A 25,002-nucleotide genomic window follows, 5' to 3' on the forward strand; every position below is an offset into this window, starting at 1 on the left:
CGCTAAGTACTTTATCTGGGCACCTGGGAATAGGCTGAAATGTATCCGGTTCCTTCCATGCCTTAGATGATATTAGATCCACAAGGGGATCAGCGGGAGAGGACACCCAGAAAGTAGGGGGTCCGGCCAAACGTCTCCAGTAATACCAACTCATCCAGGTTGGGCTTCTGGGTAAACTACCCACCGCGTTGCTGCATGATGGGTCTACTTTATCCGCTTGAAACAAGAAAAACCCGAATCCAAATAGCGCGACACAAAAAGAGCAAACTGCGAATATGTCAAACATACTAAAGCATGAAATTTAAAACCGTGAACCGTCATAGTTGGCCAACCCACCACCCGCAACACACTACCTACCCAAACACAGTAAAAAAACACATACATAGACTAACCAAAACCATATTTCTAACCCTAAATTAAAGCACCAAAACCCTACTGCTAACCCTACACTAACCCTACATACACAATTATTTATGTACTATCCTTAGCTCCTCCTTAACCCTAAGGTCCGTAACTACCGCACACTTCCTCTACGGAGCTATACCCAAACAAACTAAATATTCCACACACATACACTTAACAAAACCCTACACTAAACCCTATATACATTACCTACACAAAACCTTACATACACCACCTACCTATGCACTTACCTTAACCCCTCCGTAACCCTAAGGTCTGTAAATATTGCACACTTCCCTTATGGAGCTATACTGCAGACGGGCTAACTATGCGATTTTGATATTTCCACTTTTTCGGTTTCATTCATTCGACATATTCGCGGTTCACTCTTTATGTGTCGCACTATTTGGATTCGGGTTTTTCAGCTTTTAAGCACTTAAAGTAGACCCCTGCAGGATCTTCATGATGCCACCAAAGGGGACATCCTCTGGGGGTAATCGAGGAGAACCCTTCCCTTCCTCCAAGTCAATATCATCCGTGATGGACTCAGGTGGGGAGTCTAAGTGCCTCCTCTTGCACGTATGCTTCTGAGGAGTCTCTTCAAGAAGAAACTCCGGGGAGGACTCAGAAGCTTTCGGGAGTTCCCATGTGGGAACCTCCTGGGGCGAAGTGGCAACAGGCTGTCCCTGAGTGGGCAGGATGGAAGACTCTGGCCCAGAAAAAGAGGAAGCTAGGACGGACTCCGAGGAAGAAAGTGTCAGAGGTCTCGAAGGCAAGCAGATCCCCGAAGTCGGAATGGCCAATGCCAGATCCACCACTCCCTGCGCTGAGGGAGGAGCCAAAGCCAAGCCTCCCGATGCCGAGACTCCAAAAGAAAGGGATGACCACGAAAGCCTCAAAGTTGACGCCATCCCCACGGATCCGACGCCAAGGCTTCAGATCTGAGAGTCGGTTGGCTCCAAAAAATTCGGAGCTGAACTGCTCAGGGCAATGGCTGGCTTTGAGGTACCCAGGACCATCAGCACCAACCCTTCGACACCAGGGAACCTCAGACCCAATGACTCTGAAACCAGGAGTTGGATCAGAGAAGGAGAAATAGGCAGAAAGGTGGACTGCATGCCCACAGCCCCAGAGGGGGATGGAGCAGGCAAGACTCCCAACTGGATCTGGGCCTGAATGAATTTCCGCATTATCCTGTCCACCTCGGCTTCAGACCAATTTGGAGATCGAACCCAGGCAACCTCTGGCTCAGGCAAAAAGCAAGCCAACCAGAGTGGAGTGGAGGCCCGGCTTGGATCCGGGCTGGACTTGCCCGGGGGTTCAGCCAAGGGAGAACAGTCTGGGGATCGCTTCCTGGGGCGATCCTGCTTCTTAGGTCAGGCCTTCTCTCCATCGCTGGTGGGAGGTTGAGTCCCAAAAGCCAGGGCGGAGGAAGAAGAAGCAGTGGCCTCTAAACGGGGTGGAAGGCGGCTTTCAGAAGGAGTTTGTTCCCCCTGTCGATCAATGCACATGAGTTGAAGCCCATGCAGATCAAGCAGGAGTAATCTAAGCAGGAGATGCCTAAACAGACCATGCACAGAGTGTGGGCATCAGACAGGGAAAGCTTATGCCCACACCCTGAACATTTCCTGAAGCCAGGCTTGGGGTATCCACCATGACCAATCAGGAAACAGACACTCACTCACTCACACACAGTAGGAAAAAGGTAAAGAGAGAGAGCTTTTTTTTTTTTTTTTTTTTTTTTTAATAGATATCCCAATGCCTGAGCACACAGAGATAGGGCTGGGTAAATAAAGGTAAAGAAAAGTAAATGAAAGGTCGAAGGGAGTGAAAAATACCCAAGAAAAAAACTACTTACAAACACACAGAGCTTGGAGCTACAGAACCATGCTGCAGTTCAAACAAGTGGCAAACGAGATCTGGGGGAGGAGGGAGACAGGGCATTATGGGTAGAGGAAGAGCTTGGAGTTTGAATTCGATGCTGGAGTATGAGACCGAGTTGGATCCGTGCCGGATCCGAGTCCCTCAGGTTGAAGATCAAATGAAAACAACTTCAGATCACACATTTAATGAGGAGCAGATCAAAACAATGCCCAACTTCTTTGCTCAAAATTTTCAGATAAAGGCTAATAAAAGAAAATGTAATAGAAAAAGTACAGTTGTGTACACTTTCCATAAATGTAGATGCTCGAGTGTATTCACTGTTGCAGTCATCACACTTGGGTTTATCCTGCCAGGGGTAGCCCTCAGTCGGCCTGAATACCAGAGGCTTAGTATTTCTACGTTGGATGCTGTCACTCCAGGACTGACATCAGGTAGTCAGTGGTATAAAATCAGACAGCCAACGTTATTACATCAGTTTTTCTTGCCCCAACTGTCAGGAGCCCCCAAATATGGAGCTATGTTATGGTGGAAGAGCACCACCAGTAGAAAGTAAATACCAAAAATTCCCTGTAAGGGGGGGAGAGAGAAAGGGGAGAGAGAAGGGGGATGGAGGATGGGAAACCAGGACTGCAACAGTGAATACACTCGAACATCTACATTTATGTTAAGTGTACACAACTGTACTATGTTCTTCATGTTTCACTGCTGCAGTCATCACACTTGGGCTGATTCCCAAAGCTGAAGAAAAGGGTGGAGGCAGTCAAGAAGACTGGGGGCTGGCTAGGATTCCCTGCAAGACTGTGGTTGCAAAGCCTGCCTTGGACTTGGAGAAGATAGGCAGGTGGCAATGCTTGGTGAAGGTATGAACAGAAGTCCATGTTGCAGCCTCCAGAATGCCCCTGGTAGGGACCCCTCTGAGAAAAGCTACAGAGGTGGAAGTTGCCCTGATGGAATGTGTCCTGACCCCCCTTAGGGCGGTGGTTTCCTGTGGTGTTTGTAGCAGAAATGGATGCAGTGTGCTATCCATTTGGAGATTGTTTGTTTGGATATGGCCTTGCCCTCTGCCCCTGCTGCAAAGCTGACTAGCAATTGGTCAGTTTACTTAATGGATTTAGTTCTATCCAGGTAAAATCTGAGTTGTCTGTGCACATCTAGAGAACGCAGAATCCTTTCCCAATTGTTTTGTGGGTTAGGGAAAAAAGTGGGCAAAGGAACTGATTGGTTGAGAGCCACACTGGACACTACTTTAGGCATGAAAGTTGGGTTAGTCCTGCGGGAGACCCTGTCAGCATGGAAAATGATGAAGTGTTCTACAGCCATGAGTGTTTGTAGCTCTGAAACTCTTCTAGCTGAAGTGATGGCCAGAAGCAAAGCTGTTTTCCGAGAGAGGAATTTTAACTCTGCTGAAGCTGCAGGTTCAAAAGGGGGTAGTGTGAATTTTTCCAACACAAAGTTAAAGTCCCAAGCTGGGATAGGAGCTCTTCTGGGTGGCCTTAAATTATTAGCCCCTCTTAGGAACTGTTTGATGAGAGGGTGAGAGAAGAGAGGTGGCTCTGTGCTGTAATGAGCAGAGATGGCACAGGGATGAATTTTACTAGAAGAGAAGGATAGGCCCCTGTGTAGTAGGTCTGCTAGGTAATCCAGGATGAGGGGTAGGGAGGGGTGTGCTGTTTCAGCTCCTTTAGCCTGGATCCAGGTGCAATACCTTTTCCACTTGTCAGCATAGGATTTTCTAGTGCTGGTGTATCTGGTCTCATGTATAACATCCTGGACTTGTTTGCTTAAGCTGGCAACTGGAGGAGAAATCAAGGAATAAGACAGGCTGCCAGGTTCAGTGTCTGCAATTGTGGATGCATGAATTCTCCATTCTTCTAGGTCAGGAGTGTTGGGATCTGAGGTAGGTGCCATGATGGCAGGGGTGAAAGGCTGTGAAGCAGCGGGTACCAGTGCGGCATGGCCAGTCTGGGGCAATCAAGATTGCCCTTGTTTTTTCCTCCCTTATTTTGAGCAGTACCCTTGAAATTAGTGGTAGAGGGGAAAATGCATAGATTGAGAGGTTTACCCATTGGAAGGATAGAGCATCCACTTTCCAGGCCTTGCTGTAAGGTTCCCTGGTGCAGAATTTGCTGAGCTGGTGGTTGTTGTGGGAAGCAAAGAGGTCAGCCTTCAGGATTCCCCATTTCTGGGTTACAAGGTTGAAGGTTCTGTGGTCTAGCTGCCACTCGTGTGGGTCTAGCAGTTGCCTGCCAGAGAGTTTAGGAAGCCTGGCAGGAATTGTGCTAGCAGGTGAATTTGCATGGCTGAAGTCGTGTGCCAAAGGGTCATGGTGAGCCTGCATAGAGGATAAGAGTGAGTTCATCCCTGCTTGTTGATATACTACATCACTGTGGTGTTGTCTGTTTTGATCAGTAGAGGCCCCGGGGATAGTAGGGGTCTGAAAGCTGTCAGAGCATGCTGAACAGCTAGCATCTCATTTTGGTTGATGTGCAGATGTATTTGATTTGGGCTCCAGTGGCTCTCAATGCACCTGCCCTCCAGGTGTGCACCCCAGGCATAATCTGATGTGTCTGTGGTGAGGGTTTGGGAGGTGCAGAGTTGTAAGAAGGGAAGACCCTTGTTGTGGCTGCATGCTGCTGCTGCCCACCAAAGAAAATCTTTCCTTCGACAGGGTATGATTGGTATGATAGTTTCCAGGTCCTGACAGTGTTGACACCAAAGGCTTTTTGGGTACCATTGTAGTTTCCTCATATGCAGTCTGGCATATGGAATGAGTAGAATGCAGAAGACCATGAACCCTAGAGCTTGCAGGATTTTCCTTGAGGATAACTGGGTTCTGGTGGCTAGATGAGAGAATAGCCTGTCAGGTAGGCTTGTTTTTCTGGAATAAGGAATGCAATCTGGGATGCTGTGTCCAGGCTTGTCCCAGGAATACAATTTTTTGTGTGGGGACTAGTTTTGATTTCTTTTCATTGATAGTATACCTCAGGGAGGTCAGTAGGTCCTTTACAAAGGTCAGCTGCTGTAATAGCTTTTCCTGACTGTGTGCCTGAATCAGGCAGTCGTCTAAGTAGGGGTAAATTTGAATATTTTTTGTCTGCAAAAAGAAATGGTTGGAACCAAGCATTTTGTGAAAACTCTGAGAGCAGTGGATAAGCCAAAGGGAAGCACAGAGAACTGAAAGTGCATAGATCCTGCCCTGAACCGTAGATATTTCCTGCAAGATTCCCTGATTAGGATGGGTAGGTAGGCCTCTTTTAGGTCTAGGGTTGCTAAGCAAGCATCCTTGGAAAGCATAGGAAGAAGCTACTGGAGGGTGAGCATTTTGAATTTTGGTATCACCAGGAAGGTGGGTAGAATTGATAGATTGAGGCTTGTGTGCCAGGTGCCCTCTTTTCTGGGTACCACGAAAAGCCTGGAATAGAAACCTTGGCCTATCTGGTCTGCAGGAACAGGATGTATTGCCCTCATGGAGAGCAGGGAATGGACTTGTTTTCTGGCCTCTGCTCACTGGTTTGGAGGAAGATCTGGGAACCCTTTTGGGGTTGGCAGTGTGTGGATGTAAAATTTGTATCCCTGGGACACTATATTGAGGACCCATTGGTCGTTGGTAATAGAGGCACAGTTGTTTGAATGGGAGGAGAGTTTTCCTCCTAGGGGCACAAGCAAGTGGGCAGAGGTAAGGGGTGGAGGTGTAAAGTCATTGTGAGTTCTTTCCATAAGGGGGTGGCTTAGCACTCCCTGTTTTTGAAGTGGAGGAACTCCATTGCTTAGATCTCTGCATTCCCTGGGACTGCTGTCTGAGGGGGTCTGCTTCCCCTAGGTCTTGTCTGAGCTGGCCTGGAGGGGGCCAGAAAGGACCAGTGCTTGGAAGGGCAAGGCCTACTGAACCTCAGAGGCTGGACTTGTAAGAAGTCTTTAACTGTCTGCGTAGATTTAACTTTTTCTTCCATCTTTTTTAAGACCTCTTCTGCCTTAGTGCCAAACAAATTACCTTTGTTCAATGGTGCGTCCAATAGTTTTGATTTGACATGGTCTGGCAAGGCCTGTTCCTTAAGCCAAGCATGCCTTCTAAGTACAGAACCAGTGACTGCTGCCCTGAAAGATGCTTCTAGGGCATCAAAGCCACACTGCAAGGCGTGTTTAGTAACTTGGCTTGCAGAATGCATAAGATCCTGTAATTCTTTATTTTCTGCACAAGCAGGAAAGGTAGGTATTTTTTGTTTGAGGAGTTAAATGGTATGTTTCTGGTATTTCAGCATGTGGAACTGACAATTTAGTGCTCTAATAACAAGTGTTACAGAGGTGTATACTTTTTTACCCTATCTGTCTAAAGCTCGGGAATCCCTCTCCGACGGGGTGGGATTTTTAGCTGTGGTTGCTTTTATTCCTTTAAGTCCTTGGGAGATGACCTCTGGATCAGCAGTAGGATTTTTGAAAAGGAATTTGTGAGAGTCAGGGACTCTGTAATACCTGTCAGGTTTCCTGGGAGCAGGAGGAAGGGTGTCAGGAGTCAAAATGGATTCCATAATGATATCATCCACAACATCCAAAACAGGAGGAATGGCTAAAGGTCTGTGCTGTGGTAAATCTAAGAATTCCTCAAGTCTCTTTTTGGACTGAGGGTAGTCCTGACATTCCCATTGGAAATGCTCCCTTAAAGTATGTAGAGTTTCACCAAATGAAAAGCCCTCTGGAGGAGAGGCAGAAGGAATGGATTTCTCTGCATCTGAATCCTCATAAGCAGAAAGGGGTCGCATGTCTTCATAATCAGAAACTTCAGCGTCATCGGACTCCTGGTCAAATAAAACTGCTGGGGACAACTCTCTTTTTCTTTTGGAAGTGGTAGACTGGCTTCTCCTAATAAGCATGATAATGTCTTCCGCCATTTTAAGCATTTGAGATTGAGGCAAGGAAGCAGGTGCCTGAGCTTGGGTCATTGTTTTTGTAAGCATTGTTCGTACCCTGAGCCATAGAAACTTGGTAGTTTTAGAAAGAACTGAAGATGCGAAAGAAGTCGTCGGTTTGTGTCAAGTATCAGTAGTGCGAAGAACTTCCTTGGAAGCCGGTGCCTGCTCAGCAGCTCCAGACCCATCCAAGTTAAGACATCCACAGGATCCTTAGTCAAAGAAGAGTCTCGCGGCATAGCGGAATCCAAATGGGTCTCGGTAGCGGCCTGTGAATCCACAGAAGTGGACATCGGGGCTGTGAAAGCGCTTCACTGAGGACCGGCGAACTGAAGACTAGCTTAATGGCAGTGTCGTCGGCAGTTTTGGACCTGTGTAGTCCGTTTCTGTCCTTATCCTTTTGTTTTTTCAAAAGATCGGTAGTCAGATGGCTTACTGAAGCCGTATCGAAATACGGTGACCAAGAGCAAAACTATTTAGCTACAATAAGGGCCCAACGATGTATAGTTCTGCTGTTGAACAAAGCACAAAAGCAACAGTGAGGTATGCCATTGTCTGGGCCTAAACAGGTGACGCAGTAAGAATGGAAGTCTTGGTGTGGTATTTGCTTTCCACAGGTGAGACCATTGTTAACTTTTTCTGACATCAGTTAGAGCAAGAAAAAAGGATCCCCAATGGCGTACTTCACTTTAGAATACTTCAACTTCAGTTCGGAAATGAAATTCAGGTAGCGGCCGACCGGCACTCATGCAAAAGTAAAGTTGTGTACACTTACTATAAATGTAGATGTTCGAGTGCATTCACTTGCAGTCATTACATTTGGGTAATCTGCTGGCAGGTTGCCCTCAGTCGGTCTGAATTCCAAAGTCTTGGGTTCTGCATCAGTTGCTGTCTCCTCTTTTATGATGTCAGGTCACCAGGGGTATAAAACAAGCAGCCAACGTCATTTTCTTTAGTTTTTCTTGCACCAAATGTCAGGTGCCCCCAAAAATGTAGCAAAAAAAAAAATATATATATATATATATATATAGACACACACACACACACACACACACACACACACACACACACACACACACAAACGCTCACACACATGCATCAGTATAAACTTTACCTTCATCTACAAGCAAATACACCACATAGGTTGTAGAAGATAGAGAAGGAAAGATAAACTCCAGAATGAAAGTGGGATGGCGGGCGGGTAACCTGGACTGCAACAGTGAATACACTCGAACATCTACATTTATGGTAAGTGTACACAACTGTACTATGTTCTTCGTGTTTCACTGTTGCAGTTATTATATTTGGGTAGAATCCCAAAGCTATGGTTGGGAGACTGGAGCTAAACAGCATTAGGTGCGGCTATAAGGCCCTGCAGAACTGCAGTGGCAAAGCCTGCCCTGGACTTAGAGTAGAGAGGCAAATGATAATGCTTTGTAAAGGTGTGAACAGAACTCCAAGTAGAGCCTCTAGAATGTCTTTGGTTGGTACTCCTCTGAGAAAGGCTGCATAGCTGCAGCTCTGGTGGAATGAGACCTAATGTCCTTGGGCACAGGTTTACCATGGTGTAAGTAGCAGAAACAAATACAGTTGCTTATCCACTTTGAAATAGTCTGCCTTGAAATAGCCTTTCCTTCTGATCCTGCAGCATATGTCACTAGTAATTGCTCAGTTTTTTTCTTAGAGCTTTAGTCCTGCTTAAGTAGAATCTTAGCTGTCTGTGTACATCCAAGGAATGCAGAATTCTCTCCCCCTTGTTCTGTGGATTTGGATAAAAGGTTGGCAGATGAATAGTTTGGTTAAGGGCCACACTGGAAACCACCTTAGGCATAAATGTTGGATTTGTCCTCAGAGACACCCTGTCTGGGTAAAAAATGATAAAAGGCTCCACAACCATGAGGACCTGTAGCTCTGAAACTCTTCTTGCTGAAGTAATTGCTTATAGCAGAGCTGTTTTCCTTGATAAAAACTTTATATCAGCAGTAGCAGCTGCTTCAAATGGAGGCAGGGTAAGCTTTTCCAACACATAATTGAGGTCCCATGCAGGAATTGGTGATTTTCTAGGAGGCCTTAAATTTTTGGCTCCTCTAAGATACTGCTTTAATAAAGGATGAGAAAAAACTGGTGGTTCTGTATTGTAATGAACCAAAATGACAGAGGCATGGATTTTAATTGATGAGAAAGATAGGTCTTTGTCAAGCATCTCAGTCAAGTATTGTAATATCTGAGGAATATTTGGTTCTGCTGTATCAGTTCCTTGTGCTTGATTCCAAACACAGAATCTCTTCCATTTATCAGCATAAGATTTTCTAGTACTAGGCCTTCTGGCTTCTAAAATGACATCCATCACAGCTTTACTGAGAGGTGTTGTGTGTATTTTTATTTTATTTTATTTTACATTTGTTGACCGGGCTAGTCCAACTGGATATATTTCCATTTTCAGCAGAGGCCCGGGGAGAAAAGCTCCACATTTAGACAAAAGGAGATACATCATGAGCACAATTAACAAATACAGACTGGTAGGACATAGATAAAGAAAATGGTTACACAAAAGAATAGAACTTTACCTATGTAGATAATCCAAATAATATCATAATACACATTAATACCTAATTCTAAAACCAAAAAAACAGAAAGTGTAAGAGCAGGGAAAGAGAAATGAAAATGTTACCAAAAGAAAGAAAAGGACTTAACTTCCTAGGGAAACTAAGTAACATCATGTTAAACATACTAACATATTTTAACACCAAGAAGAGAGAGTGTAAGATCAAGGAAGAGAAGCAGCAATAGAGAGAGAGCAGATATAAACAGACAAATACTTGGAAAGAGATTCATAGCCATAAGGAGGAAAAATGAAGAAAGGAGTCTGTAAAGGTAGAGAAAGAAAGCTAAGGGAAGAAGCAGGAGGTACAGAAGAATAGGGAAGAGAAAAGAAGGATTAACTGAAGGAAATTACTTTAATCAGGATTAGAGCAGGGACACATCCAGTGGCTTTTAAGGTAGATTCTGAGTTTTTGTTTAAACAGAACAGTAGATGCAATGGAAGTAAGTTCGGTAGGAAGTTGATTCCAGTGTTTTCCAATGGTATTCGAGAAAAGGGAATCACCTGCTAGGTTATTGGATTTGGTTAAGGAAACTAGTAGTTTGCTTGATGAACGGAGGGAGTTCAGATTAGAGTAGGGGGTTAAGAGGTTAGAGAGTATAGGTGTGTTGTGGGGTTGGTAGAATGCTCTTTGGACAAATGTGAGTTGGGAAAGAAGCAACATGTTTGTCAGTTCAAGCCAGTTAAGTTGCTGCAGATTCAGACAGTGGTGAGTTCTGAAAGGTTTACCAGTAACAAATCTAGCTATATTATTGTACGTGGTAGATAGTTTAGAGATTGTTTTTCTTGAGGTTAGTATAGATTGGTGAAGCATAGAGAAGAGTGGAAATAAGATGAGAGTGGGCAAGAGTAGCTTTGGCTGGGGAGGTTAAGAAAGTTTTAATTCTATAGAGAGAGACGAGTTTTCTGTTTACAGATTTAATGGTATTGTTGATATGACAGTCAAAGGTAAGGTTGTTGTCAATCATGACACCTAGCAGTTTGGTAGTAGGGTCAGGTAATATAATAGTTCCATTGTTAGATAGGATAGTAAAATCTAATGTAGGGGATCTGGTAGTGGGCTTAAAGAGTAAGAGTTTGTTTTTTTTAGCGTTTAGGAGTAGGCATCGTTTTAAGAACCAAGTTTCAACTTTGGAGAAAACAGCTTGAGTATTAATTTGAAGTTCAGAGATGGATTTAGCAGAGCAAATTAATGTGGAGTCATCAGCATATTGTATACAAGTAGCCTGGGGAATAGCTATTTGTAAGTCATTTATAAAGAGGGAGAAAAGAAGTGGTCCAAGAATAGAGCCTTGGGGGACCCCAAGTGAGATTGGGAGAAGGGATGAGAGTGTGTATAACTACATGATCAGCCATGCTGCCAGGTACAGTGTCTGGAGTTGATTGTGCAGGATCTGATTGTTTTGCTGGGACAGTAGTTGAGGTCTTTGAGGTAAGGTCCAAGCTGGGTATTGAGACAAGTTCCTTAGGATTGGGTACCAATATTGGCGGGGCCAGTCCGGGGCAATTAGTATCATCTTTGGTTTCTCTTGTCTGACTTTTAGGAGAACCTTGGGAAGAACAGGCAGTGGAGGAAAGGCGTAAACTGATATGTTTTCCCAACTGAAGGATAGAGCGTCCACTTTCCATGCTTGTCTGTGATAAGTCCTTGTGCAGAATCTTTTCAACTGATAATTCTGAGGGGAGGCAAACAGATCTATGTCTGGGCTCCCCCATTTCTTTGTTATCATGCTGAAGACTTGTGGATATAGTTTCCACTCGTGAGGATCCATAAGATTTCTGCTTAAATCATCTGCCAGAATATTTTGATTTCCCTGAACTTGAAGATGTATTTGGTAAGTCAAAGCTGTGTCCCACAGTGCCATGGCTAATCTGCAAAGGGGGTATGAGTGCGTGCCCCCCTGCTTGTTCATATACCACATGACCATGGTGTTGCCCATCTTTATCAGAAATTGTCCTGGATGAAGTTGGTCCTTGAAGGCTGTCAGGGCATTTTGAACAGCTAGCATCTCTTTTTGGTTGATATGTAGATGCATTTGTTTTGAGGTCCATATGCCCTGAATGCATCTTCCCGCCATGTGGGCCCCCCATGCATAATCTGATGAGTCTATTATTAAGGTTTGTCTGGCAGGGGATAGAGTGAAGGCCCGTCCCATGTTTTGGTGACATGCCTTCGCCCACCATAGAAACTCCTGTTGCAGGCAGGGAATGAGAACATTCATTGTTTCCAGACTGTGACAATGTTGACTCCATAAACTTTTTAGGTACCACTGAAGTTTCCTCATATGCAGTCTTGCATATGGAATCAGTAGGATGCAGGATGCCATGAAGCCCAAAGCCTGCAGAATTTGTCTTGCAGATAACTGGGTTTTTGTTGCCATCAGTTTGAAATAAGTAGTCAGTTGCCTTTGCTTGTCTGGCATGAGGTAAGCCATCTGGGCAGTTGTATTCAAGCTTGCACCCAGGAATGTAATTATTTGAGAGGGTACCAGTTGTGACTTCTTTTCATTTACTGTGTACACTAGGCATGTTAGAAGCCTTTTCACAAACGCCAGATGTTGAAGAAGAATGTCCTTGTTCTCTGCTTGAATGAGACAGTCATCCAAGTAAGGATATATTTGAATACTTCTTTGACTGCAAAATGCAATTACTGGTGCCAGGCACTTTGTAAAGACCCTGGGTGCAGTAGATAAGCCAAAGGGCAGTGCAGAGAATTGGTAATGCATTAAGCCAGCCTTGAATCTGAGGTATCTTCTGCACGATTGTCTTATTGGGACAAGCAGGTATGCCTCTTTTAGGTCTAATGTCACCAGCCAGGCATTCTTGCCCAGCATGGGCAGAAGGTGCTGCAAAGCCAGCATTTTGAATTTTGGAATGTCCAGGTATGTGTTCAAAATCAATAAATCCAGTATTGGCCGCCAGGCCTTGTCCTTTCTGGGTACCAAGAACAGTCTTGAGTAAAAACCTTGTCCTTTTTCCTGTTCTGGTACTGGCTGAATGGCCCCCATATCCATGAGGGACGTAACTTGTTTCTGTGCCTCTGTCCATTGATTTTTTGGCAGATATGGCCAACCGTTTGCCCTTGGCAGAGTATGGAAATGGAATCTGTATCCCTGTGATACTATGTTTAGCACCCACTTGTCATGGGTTATTAACTGCCAATTTTGAGCAAAAAGTGCTAATTTTCTCCCTAAAGGTGCTGCCAAAAGATAAGTGCTTGGTGAAGGCAGATGGAAGTCACTGGGACTGTTTTCTGTAGGTTTGTGCTTTATCTCCTCCAGACTTGGAGGTAGAAGCGCCCCATTGCTTTGACCTGTATGAATCTTGTGCCTGGTATCTGGAACCCTTAGGGTGTCTGGATTTGCCCCTTTGAGGTCTGTCTGACACAGGAAAGGACCAATTTTTGTAGGCCAGTGTCTACTGAATCTTGGTGGCTGCACTTGTAAGAAATCTTTTACAGTTTGCATAAACTTAGCTTTGTCTTACATTTTCTTCAAAACCTCTTCTGCCTTAATACCAAACAGAGTATCATGCTGTAAAGGTGCATCTAGTAATTTAGCTTTAACATGATCAGGCAAATTTTGTTCCTTTAACAAGGCATGTCTCCTAATCACAGATCCAGTAACTTCGGCCCTGCAAGAGGCCTCTAAAGAATCAAAACCACATTGCAAAGTATGCTTTCCAACTTGTTCAGCTGCATGCAATAATTCCTGCAATTCTTTATTTTCTGCACATTCAGAAATTAACATCATTTTCTGTTTCAGTAATCCCATAACATGTTGTTGATACTTCAGCATATGAAACTGGCAGTTTACGGCCCTAATTGCCAAGGTTGCAGATGTATAAACATTTTTTCCCCATCTATCCAGTGCCCTTGAATCTCTGTCAGAGGGGGTAGGATTTTTTGCTGTTGAGGCCTTAACTCCCTTTGGATCCTGTGAAATAGTTTCAGGATCAGCAGCAGGATTTCTAAATAAAAATTTGTGTGAGTCAGGGACCCTGTAATATCTGTCAGGCTTGCTGGGAGCGGGAGGTAAGGAGTCAGGGGTCAAGCTTGACTCCGAAAACACATCATCCACAATGTCTAAAACAGGGGGTATGGCTAAAGGCCTGTGCTGAGGGAGAAGGAAATCCCTGAGCCTCTTTTTTGATTCTGAGAAATCTTGACTCTCCCAGTGAAAATGCTCAAAGTATGCAATGTTTCTCCAAATGAATAATCCTCAGGTGGTGATGCAGATCCTCATAGGGAGGTATAGATAAATTCCTGATCAGAAAAGGAATCAGAAGACATAGAAACCTGATCTGAAAATTCATAATAGGTTATCTGCCCTGGGGCAATTATAAGCCTAGCCCAATTCTGTATGGCTTACGCCACCCCTTGATTTGAGTATACTGTGCCCTTTTTAAGGTTTAGTTTACTGTGCCTCTGTCTAATAGTGACACGGGAGTAATCCCTGTGACAAACCTACGATCCCCCATCCACTTATCGAGATTCTTCTTGAAGAGATTCAGTGAGGTGCTCTGCCTCACATGAACTGGAATTCTATTCCAGAGCGAAGGGAGCCTCTGGGTTATGAACCTGTCCCTCCAGCAAGTTCTATTTATTTCTGTGCTGAGGTTCAAGTCCCTCAGTGTGGCTCTAAGGGATTTAGATTTACTGAGGTGGAGCATGTCCATTAATTCTGGATTTGACATAGCTTTGTATGTCAAGCATAGATCGCCTCGAAGTAGGCGGTATGCAACTGAGTAGAGCTGGAGTTTTTTTAACCGAGCAGCATATGGCATCAGTTTGAGACCCTTGATCCTCTTGGTGAGATACTTTTGGGGTCTTTCTAATTGCTGCAGGTGTCGGGTAAGGTACATCCCAAAAGGGGCATTGTATTCTATGATGGGCCTGATGAGGGATGAATAAAGGGGCACGATTACCTCTCTTGATCTAGATGTGAAACCCTTCGTGATGAGGTGGGCTATGAAATGCAACCCATTCCCATACTGGGAGTCGAACCCGGACCGCCTGGGTGAAAGCCAAGAATCCTAACCACTAGACCATATGGGAAAGCCCATGACCATAATCAGTCTCTTGCCTAGGCCTCTTATCTGGAGGGGGATGGGAACCCCTTGATCAAGGTAATATGGTCTTCAGACACTTTGATCATCTGTTTTTAGGCATAGAGGCCTGTGCACGTGCCTCATGCGTCAGTTTTTTTAGTTTCAGAAGTTGCTTTTGCAGCTGTCATCGGTTTGATATAAAAATGCTGAGGCCTGAATACACCCTCAAAAGCCGGTGCCTGCTCAGTGGCTCCAGACCCATCCGAGGGAGATATATCTGTGGGTCCAATACTTTCAGTATCTCGCGGCATGCCTGACTCCACATGGGTGTCGGTAGGGGCCTGCGACTCGAAAGTAGCGGGTATCAGGGGCTGCAAAAGCGCCTCACTGAGTACCGGCGAACCGGCAACTGGCTTAGGAGAAGCTTCATCATCGGTTTTGGACCTCGGCTGTCTGTCTCTGTCCTTTTCTTTGCGTTTTTTATGTACTCCGGTAGTCTGATTGATATCCGACGACATTTCTGGGTAGGTAAATCTGTTTCCAAAATACTTTGAGGCAAAACTATATCGACGCTTAATAGTGCGTTGGTTAAATCTATCACAAAACCGACAGCCAGGCACGTTGTGATCATGGCCTAGGCAAGGAATACAGTATAAATGGAAATCCTTATGAGGTATTTGCTTCCCACAAGTAATACAATTATTAACTTTTTTTGACATCGTTATGGAGCAAGAAAAAAGTTTCCCCAATGGGGTACTTAGCTTTAATGAAGACTTCGGTTCTGAAACTCAAACTCGAATATTTCAGGAGTCGGCTGACCAGCACTTGCGAAATGCTTCTGCTTCGGGCACCACGTGGCAAGAAAGACTAAAGAAAATGGCATTGGCTGCTTGTTTTATACCCCTGACGACCTGACGTCATGAAAGAGGAGACAACAAATGACGCAGGACCCAAGACTTTGGAATTCAGGCCAACTGAGGGCAACCTGCCAGCAGATTACCCAAATGTAATGACTGCAACAGTGAAACACAAAGAACATCTGCTTTTGCTTCGGGCTCCTTGGCAAGAAAGACTGATGTAATGGCGTTGGCTGCCTGATTTTATACCACTGATGACCTGACATCAGTCCTGGAGTGACAGCAACCAACACAGAAATACTAAGCCTCTGGTATTTGAGCCGACTGAGGGCTACCCCTGTCAGGATAACCCAAATGTGATGACCGCAACAGTGAAACATGAAGAACATCTAGGTGCTGCAGCAATATGTATTTCACAAATACTAAGTATGAAACTTTTAAAACTAATTACTGTCATGACTGCTTGCTTTACCTCTTGTGAGGGAAACATCAAAGATGAGCCAAATTCTGGGACATTTGCAAAAATCAGAGACAGCTGGAAGGCAGACAGCTTTGTTTTCTTTGTGTCAATTTGCTCTATACACACCTCTTTAGAATTCAGCAGTATTGTTTTTATTTTAAAAAGACCATGCAACTCAAAGATTCTAATAGTGTACACTTGCCTTCCAGAAGCTGTGGATGACTGTTGGAATGATGCCTGATCTGTGTCCACTGTGAGATTTATAACACCAATTTGTATAATTGCATGTTGCTCTATTTGTTCACATACTGGACCCTGAACTCCTTGCCTGACCACAGCAGATGAGGTTCTAGCAATAAATTTTCTTCCAGAGCTTTCAGGATGAGAAATACTGCCCTTGGCTTGAGATATTTTATAAGCAGCTCTGTTCCTTGTGAATCGATTTGCAACCATGGTAGAGTCAATGTGAGAGCCCCTATTCCCTAGGGAAACATCAGTCATCAGAACCTACAATGGGCTGTAGTGGAAGAGAAGGCCCACACTGACACTTGTAAGCATTATTCACCTTTCTGAAGCCGAATGACATGGGTCTGAAATCTAATGAAGGTTAGCGAGGGCCACAAAACATGGCAGTTTTGTAACTTTTGAAAACTCATGCTTGTACTGCACCAAGTACATCTTCAGGCATGGGAACAAAGGAACACTGCTATGACTTACTAAGCCATCACTATGGGCAGGAATAAAAAACAATGCAAAGTATCCATATGTGTACCCACTGAAGGCAATACTTCTTGGCTTAGAGAATATGTCCTTGGTTTATGCAAACTTTAAGGCTGCCAAGTCAATGCATAACCAAGGAACTCCCAACACAGCCAGTAGGAGTCATCCACGTAGGTAGGGCAACACATGCAGATTCTTGTCTTACAAGGCATTTATCACCACAGCTAGCATCCTGGCAAATACACCGGCTGCAAAGGAAAGGCTAAATGGTAATACTTTGTACTGAAATTGATGTCCTGCCAGTTCACATACAGAGAATCACAGAAACCCTTTTTATGAACTACAGACAGTGATGTGCCAAATGGTTGTCCAGTACCACCACCACCTAGATGTTCTGCAGCAGCAAAGGCAAAACTCCCTGGAGAATCCCCATCCAGAAGTGAATATAAAATACATTGCTGTTAAATTCAGCAGGGTTTCAAAATGGGGTAGAACCGTTAAACCTTCCTGTCCTCCTCAGAGCAAAAAAAAGAAAAGAGTACAACCCTTTAGAAGAAACTGGCTCTTTTAAGAAACACAGTCTGGAACTTTTCCATGAGCTCTGCAGAGTACTTCCTGAAGAAGTCTTCTACAAGGGAGGTCCTAACAACTGTAAAATACTACCATCCACCCAACTGTTATTGTTAAATACGAAAAATTATACAAACGTAAATGTGAAGATGGTCTTATTTAGAAGTACACTTCAAGACAGATACTAAAAAGGGTTTCACTGTCCCCCACATCAATTTTAATACCGAACTAAGCAATGAATAGAATACAGAAAGGTAGTAATTATTATATGGTATCAGAAGTTTCTTTACTATGAAAGTGTACAATGACGAATTTACAGCAGCAAGTGTTATGTATTACCACAGATTAAAAGAAAGAGAAGAGGATTGGCACTTTGTCTGGTACATATGCTTATCTCAAGTTCAACACAAAATACAGGGCAGTGTAAACTCTATATGATGACAAAGAAAGAACAGATCATGGAAGAAAGGATTTATAGTGCTGGAGAAATGTGAACAACAAAAGTCAGTTCTGCATATGTTCTAAAAACTACTCATAATGTTTAGCTGCAGCACATAAATCATAAACAACAGGACTACAACAGAATATACAGACTTCTTTTTACATGAAATGCTGTTATGTCCGGTGCTTAAATGCAAAATGTACGCACATACAAAACAATACAAAGACATGATTTTCAAAGAAAATATTTACTGTGGTAGCACAGTTTAAGGAAAAGTAGAAAATCACTTACACACAGCTCAACATAACAAGTTGCCTATCTGGAGCTAGGATCCACTGTCACACACACACACACACACACACACACACACACACACACACACACACACACACACACACACACAGACACTCAGGTCATTGCACCTCATAGTCCTTGTGGGTGTAAATGACCCGAGACATACCTCGCTGAACTGTATGAAAAGAAACATTATGGGTCTGTTTGAATATGTGTCACAGACAAGTATGTGCTTTGCACTGATCAGCATTCTACCCTCACCAAGGATGATGCCGCAGTATGAACAGAAATTATTGATTTTAATCACTGGCTTAGTTTCTGGTGTCACTCCAGGGGAGCACAATATAGGTTCATAGGTTGTGTACTAGGCTAATGGCCCTGGAGCCTTTACAAGCCCTACTCTGGCATCGTGCCACCCGACCTTAGTTCTCAGTGCCTCTGTTGAGTAGAGCCACTGGAGTGATCCCTGGGATGAATTTTCGATTTCCCATCCAATCATCAAGATTTCTCTTGAAGAAGGCCAGTGAGGTGCTCTGCTTGACATGTATGGGAAGTCTATTCCATAGCATGGGTAGTCTCTGGGTTATGAACTTGTCCTTCCAGCATGTTCTGTTGATTGTGGTAATGAGGTTGAGGTCTCTGGAGCATGTGGTGCAGAGGGATTGGGATTTCTTTAGATGTAGCATTTCTAACAGAGCTGGGTCAGACATAGCTTTGTAAGTCAGGCAGAGATCGCCTCTAAATAGGCGATATGAGACAGAGAATAGTTGGAGTTTTTTTAGTCTGTCCATAGAGGATAAATATTTAAGGCCTAGGATCCTCTTTGTGAGGTACTTTTGCGGCCTCTCCAGTTGTTGCAGGTGTTCAGTGAGGTACATGCCAAATGGGGCATTGTACTCAATGATTGGCTTAATGAGGGAAGAGTAGAGGAAGACAATGATCTCTTTTTTCCTGGATGCAAAACCCTTAGTAATGAGATGTGCCACATAGAAGGACTTTTTGACCACAGTGGAAATGTGATGGCCAAAAGAGAGGCTGCTGTCAACCTGTGTTCCCAGATCTCATATAACACCTTCTGTGTTCAGTGCACTACCACTGATGTGGTAATTCATGGGAACTGGAGTTTGGAGATTCCCTATATCCTTGTTTATTAGGTGATGATGCATTCCACAGCTTTGCATATCAGACTCGTCAGGCTAATGGGGCAATAGTTCCCAGGGTCTGTAGTCGCTCCTCCTTTGTTCATAGGTAAGTACTAGGTTATCGCCCCTGTGGCCTACATAAGCCTAGCCAAAAAGTTTCCCTGGCTTTTGCCACCCAAGAAAATTATTTTCCTGTGTCCCTGTCAAACAGTGCCACAGAAGTGATCCCCAGGGTGAATTTTCTATTTCCCATCCAGTCGTCAAGGTTTTTCTTAAAGAGGGCCAATGAGGAGCTTTGCTTGACATGAACAGGCAGTTTGTTTCAGAGTAGGGGAAATCTCTGGGACAGGAATCTATCCCAAAAAAACAAACAAACGTAGGCAGAAAACAATTTAATATATCACAGCAAAGCTTTCGGGTAAAACCCTTCTTCAATACTAACAATCATTAAAACAAAAGCAGCTTGCTTTAAATAGGAGCAAAAAGCAGTCACATGATAGCAGCCAAAATCACATGACCGACAAACACAATATAATATAACATATAACATAATAGATATACAAAATGCAAAAATATTTAAAGTATTTAAAACAGCTTAAAACGCTGAATTTTACTTAAAACAGGCTTTAGGCTAACAGTAGAATTTAATCCAGGTGGAGAATCCGCTGCTAATCTTAAAATCCATTCGTATTCCTTAATATCTAAAACATTATTAATATCACCACCCCTACTATGAGGTTTAACCAAATCTAGGCATCTAAATTTAAAGCAATGCGTGTTCCCATATGTTTTAATATGCTTGAAAAGAGCATTATTTTCAACCTCCCTACTAATCTCTGACTTATGCTCAATTATTCTGTCTTTAAGTTTACGTGTGGTCTTGCCCACATAGAATGCTGAACAGGCATTACAAGTAGCCAAATACACCACATTTACACTGTTACAGAAAGCTACTGATTTAAAGTGAAACTCTTTTAAAGTAACAGGATGAATAAATGCATAATTAGGGGTAGCAGCAATGTCTATACAACAAGAACAGCTCATACATTTAAAAGTACCAATACGATCAGAGAAAACATTCAGCTTTAAGCCAAAATTAAAATCTTTATAACACAATAAGCTTTTAATACTTCTCATATTCCTATATGAGTAGTAAGGCTTTTCACCTAAAATTCGCCTAACCTCTGGACAGGCCATCAACACAGGCCAGTACTTGGCTATGATATATTTAACCGAACCTGTTCTACTACTAAAATTCATAACATATCTAATTCTAGCTATATCTCCAATGTTAGATCCTGATGTAATGATCACATGATCATTCATACACGCGTCTGTCCTAAGATAAGGTTTATATGTAGTATCCCTATTAAGTATTACCATTCTCTTCAATTCTTCCAATACATCCAAATCATAGCCATTCTTAACAAACTCATTGAACATTTCATCTAACTGTATATGAAATACAGAGTCGATTGTATTTAACCTACTGACACGTGAAAATTGAGCTTTAACAATTCCTTTAAAAACATGAGGTGCATGCATGCTATTATAATGTAAGTATCTACTAGTATGCACATCCTTCTTGTGAATAGTAGTTTGTAAAGTACCCTCTTCTTTATATACCTTAACATCAAGAAAGATTGCTTCATTTTACTATCATAATTCCTTATTTCAAAACTGCAATCTTTCTCTGTGATCACAAATGACTTAATGACTGTACTGTTACTACTGTTCTCAAAAAAAAAAAAAAAAAAAATACAAACATTGTCTTTTATAAGTATGTATATACATTTTAAAATATGTAATTACCCCATTCTCACATAATTGTACTGTAAACAATTAATGCCTTTCTCAATACGAAGATAGCACTATGTGTTTTTTATTACTTTATCTAGACTAATATGTATGCATTGTTGCTCACTGTCTGTGTCTCAGACATTTATTGTAATTGTTTAATCTCTATAACCTTGTTTTAATCTGTGGAGCTTTTCTCCCCGGGCCTCCACTGAAAATGGAAATTATCCAGCTGGACTAGCCCGGTCAACAAATGTAAAATAAATAAATAAATAAAATAAATTCATGTTCAGATATAATCTCCTTAAAAACCAAGAAGCTCGTACTACTATTTAAATATAAACCTTATCTTAGGACAGACGCGTGTATGAATGATCATATGATCATTACATCAGGATCTAACATTGGAGATATAGCTAGAATTAGATATGTTATGAATTTTAGTAGTAGAACAGGTTCGGTTAAATATATCATAGCCAAGTACTGGCCTGTCTTGATGGCCTGTCCAGAGGTTAGGCGAATTTTAGGTGAAAAGCCTTACTACTCATATAGGAATATGAGAAGTATTAAAAGCTTATTATGTTAAAAAGATTTTAATTTTGGCTTAAAGCTGAATGTTTTCTCTGATCGTATTGGTACTTTTAAATGTATGAGCTGTTCTTGTTGTATAGACATTGCTGCTACCCCTAATTATGCATTTATTCATCCTGTTACTTTAAAAGAGTTTCACTTTAAATCAGTAGCTTTCTGTAACAGTGTAAATGTGGTGTATTTGGCTACTTGTAATGCCTGTTCAGCATTCTATGTGGGCAAGACCACACGTAAACTTAAAGACAGAATAATTGAGCATAAGTCAGAGGTTAGAAGGGAGGTTGAAAATAATGCTCTTTTCAAGCATATTAAAACATATGGGAATACGCATTGCTTTAAATTTAGATGCCTAGATTTGGTTAAACCTCATAGTAGGGGTGGTGATATTAATAATGTTTTAGATATTAAGGAATATGAATGGATTTTAAGATTAGCAGCGGATTCTCCATCTGGATTAAATTCTACTGTTAGCCTAAAGCCTGTTTTATGTAAAATTCAGCGTGTTAAGCTGTTTTAAATACTTTAAATATTTTTGCATTTTGTATATCTATTATGTTATATGTTATATTATATTGTGTTTGTCGGTCATGTGATTTTGGCTGCTATCATGTGACTGTTTTTTGCTCCTATTTAAAGCAAGCTGCTTTTGTTTTAATGATTGTTAGTATTGAAGAAGGGTTTTACCCAAAAGCTTTGCTGTGATATATTAAATTGTTTTCTGCCTACGTTTGTTTGTTTTTTTGGTATTCCTTAATTCCAGTCTTGTTTTGTTGGACAGGAATCTATCCCTTCAGTATGTTCTGTTTATTGTGGTGACAAGGTTTAGGTCCCTGGAGCGTGTGGTTCAGACAGATTGGGATTTCTTTAAGTGTAGCATGTCCAACAGCTCTGGGTTTGACATAGCTTTGTATGTTAGGCAGAGATTGCCTCTGAGTAGGCGATATGCGATGGAGTAGAGCAGGAGTTTTTTGAGACGGGCTGCGTATGGCATCTGACTGAGTCTAGTAATCCTCTTAGTGAGGTATTTCTGTGGCCTTTCCAATTGCTGTTTGTGCTTTGTGAGATACATGACAAACGGGGCATTGTACTTTATAATGGGTCTGATGAGGGATGAGTAGAGAATAACAATGACCTCCTTTTTTCTACAGGAGAACACTTTTGTGATGAGATGTGCCACATAGAAGGATTTCCTGACTACTGTGTCAATGTAGTTATCAAAGGAGAGACTACTGTCCACCTGTGTCCCGAGGTCTCTTACCACACTTTCAGTGTTTAGTGAGCTACCACCTATGAGGTAGTTCATGGGTACCGAGTTTTTCCCAAAGGGGATGACAATGCACTTCTTGGCATTGAGCTTGATGCCATGACTTTGACTTCAAGCATCTGTCTCTGTGAGGCCCTTTTGTAGAATGTCTACATCATTAGGTCATTCTATTATGGCTCCCAGTTTGCAGTTGTCTGCAAACTTTGTTAGCCAAAGATCTTCTGTGTTGGCCTGCACTTCAGAGAAGCAGATGCCGAACAGGAGAGGACCCATGACTGAATCCTGTGGTACTCCACTCGTCAGTGGTTTGAAGTCGGACTTGGAGTCAGCTACTTTTACTGTGTGGGTTCTGTCAGTGAGCCAGTTGGCCACCCATTTTGTGACATAGGGATTTATGCCCAGTTTAGTGAGTTAATCTATAATTCCAGAGTGAGGGATGGTATTGAAAGCCTTGGTGAAGTCAAGATAGGCTGTGTGCACTACCTTGCCCTCATCTACAGCTTTAGTGACTGCTTCAAAGAAGTCACTCAGGTTAAGTAGACATGATCTACCTTCTCCAAACCCAAACTGAGTGGGGTCCAGGGTTTGGAGGTTACCTATGTCTTTGTTTATAAGCTCCAAGATGATATGTTCCATGGCCTTGCAGACCAGGCTCGTCAGGCTAATGGGCCGGTAGTTTCTGGGATCCATGGTCGCACCCCTTTGTGCAGCGGGATAACCGTCGCTGTGCACCATTCAGTAGGCACATAGCCTGAGGGATGACTGCAGCAGTGCGCCATTTGGTAGGGACAAAGCCTGAGGTGAGGCTGTGATTGAACATGGCACACAGGTGAGGTGCCAGTTCACACTGTAGTTCATGTAGAACTCAGCCAGGGATATTTGCAGGCCCCATAGAAGCTTATTTCTTGGCCTTTGACAGTGCTATAGTAATACTGGGTGCCTGGCAATCTATTGGCATTATGACTGGTCCCTGGGGGGGGTAAAGTTGGCAATTAATCTGTCGGCCAGTATATTGGCAATATCTGTTGGCTTGGTATAGGAGGTATCATTGTGCAGTAACTCTGGGTATTGCTGTGGAGATTCTTTACATAACCTTAGAAGGCCTTGTGGTTGTCTTTACTATATGCTGCAATTCTGTTCTCATAGCTAGCTTTACAGGATTTGATGAGGGATCTCAACTTTTTGTTGAGGCTGATAAGGGAGTTTTCCCAGTCTTGGGACGTCACCTTATTCCGCATCAGTTTTCTCCTTCTGTTGTAGAGTTTGTTTATGGCAGGGGACCACCAGACTGGCTTCCTTTTTTTGGAGGAGAGCATCTTGGTTTAACTGGGTATGGCGAGATCCATGCATTTGTGTACGTGTTCGTACAGTGCATTGGTGTATGATTCGGCAGTCATGCAACTTATCTCCATTTGCATGGGTGTCATTAAGTTAGCCACCTCTGTTTTTAGGAGCCCAAAGTTAGCTTTGGAGAAGTTTTTCATGGTCGTTACCTTTGTGGGGGGTGGGGGTTTAAGAATGTTGATTTCCATGGTGATTAGTTTGTGGTCGGATCTAACCAGGGAGGAGTTGACTACTGGTGTAGAGCAACGGTCGCCCATGTTAGTAATGACCAGGTCAAGGATTTTGCTGTCTCTAGTGGGGGTAAGAATGAGCTGGTTCAGGGCATTGGAATTAATGTATTCTGGGAAATGTTGGGCAAGAGTATTGGTACATGAGTAGTTTTCCCAGTTAATGGAGGGGTAGTTGAAGTTGCCCAGTATGGGAGTGTTAGGCTGGACCTTAATATTCTTCAGGGTGCTTAGGAATGTGGAGCGTGAGTCTTGGGACATGGTTGGGGACCTATAGCAGGCTACGACCTGAATCACTGTCTTACCCAATGTTAGCTGCACCTGAAGTATCTCAGATGCGTTATGTTGGGCTAGCAGTCTGGAGGTGTCTGCATCCTTTATGAATATGGAAACACCACCACCTTTGGAGCTTCGGTCCAAGTTCTGGGGCCGGAAGGTGTGGAATGAGTTATA

General features: G+C 43.0%; 1 protein-coding gene and 1 non-coding gene across 3 annotated transcripts in view; both read right to left on the bottom strand.

Moving 5' to 3' along the window:
* Positions 1-25,002, bottom strand: part of EIPR1 (EARP complex and GARP complex interacting protein 1) — a 1,964,495-nt gene that overhangs the window by 1,050,395 nt on the left and 889,098 nt on the right. The gene's annotated exons all lie outside the window — the stretch shown is intronic.
* Positions 14,777-14,848, bottom strand: TRNAE-UUC. Its single transcript has one exon. It is a non-coding gene; the product is annotated as a tRNA-Glu (tRNA).

The sequence above is a fragment of the Protopterus annectens genome, chromosome 1.part0 (assembly GCF_019279795.1).
Source record: "Protopterus annectens isolate FY-2018-M chromosome 1.part0, PAN1.0, whole genome shotgun sequence".
Classification (NCBI taxonomy): domain Eukaryota; kingdom Metazoa; phylum Chordata; order Ceratodontiformes; family Protopteridae; genus Protopterus; species Protopterus annectens.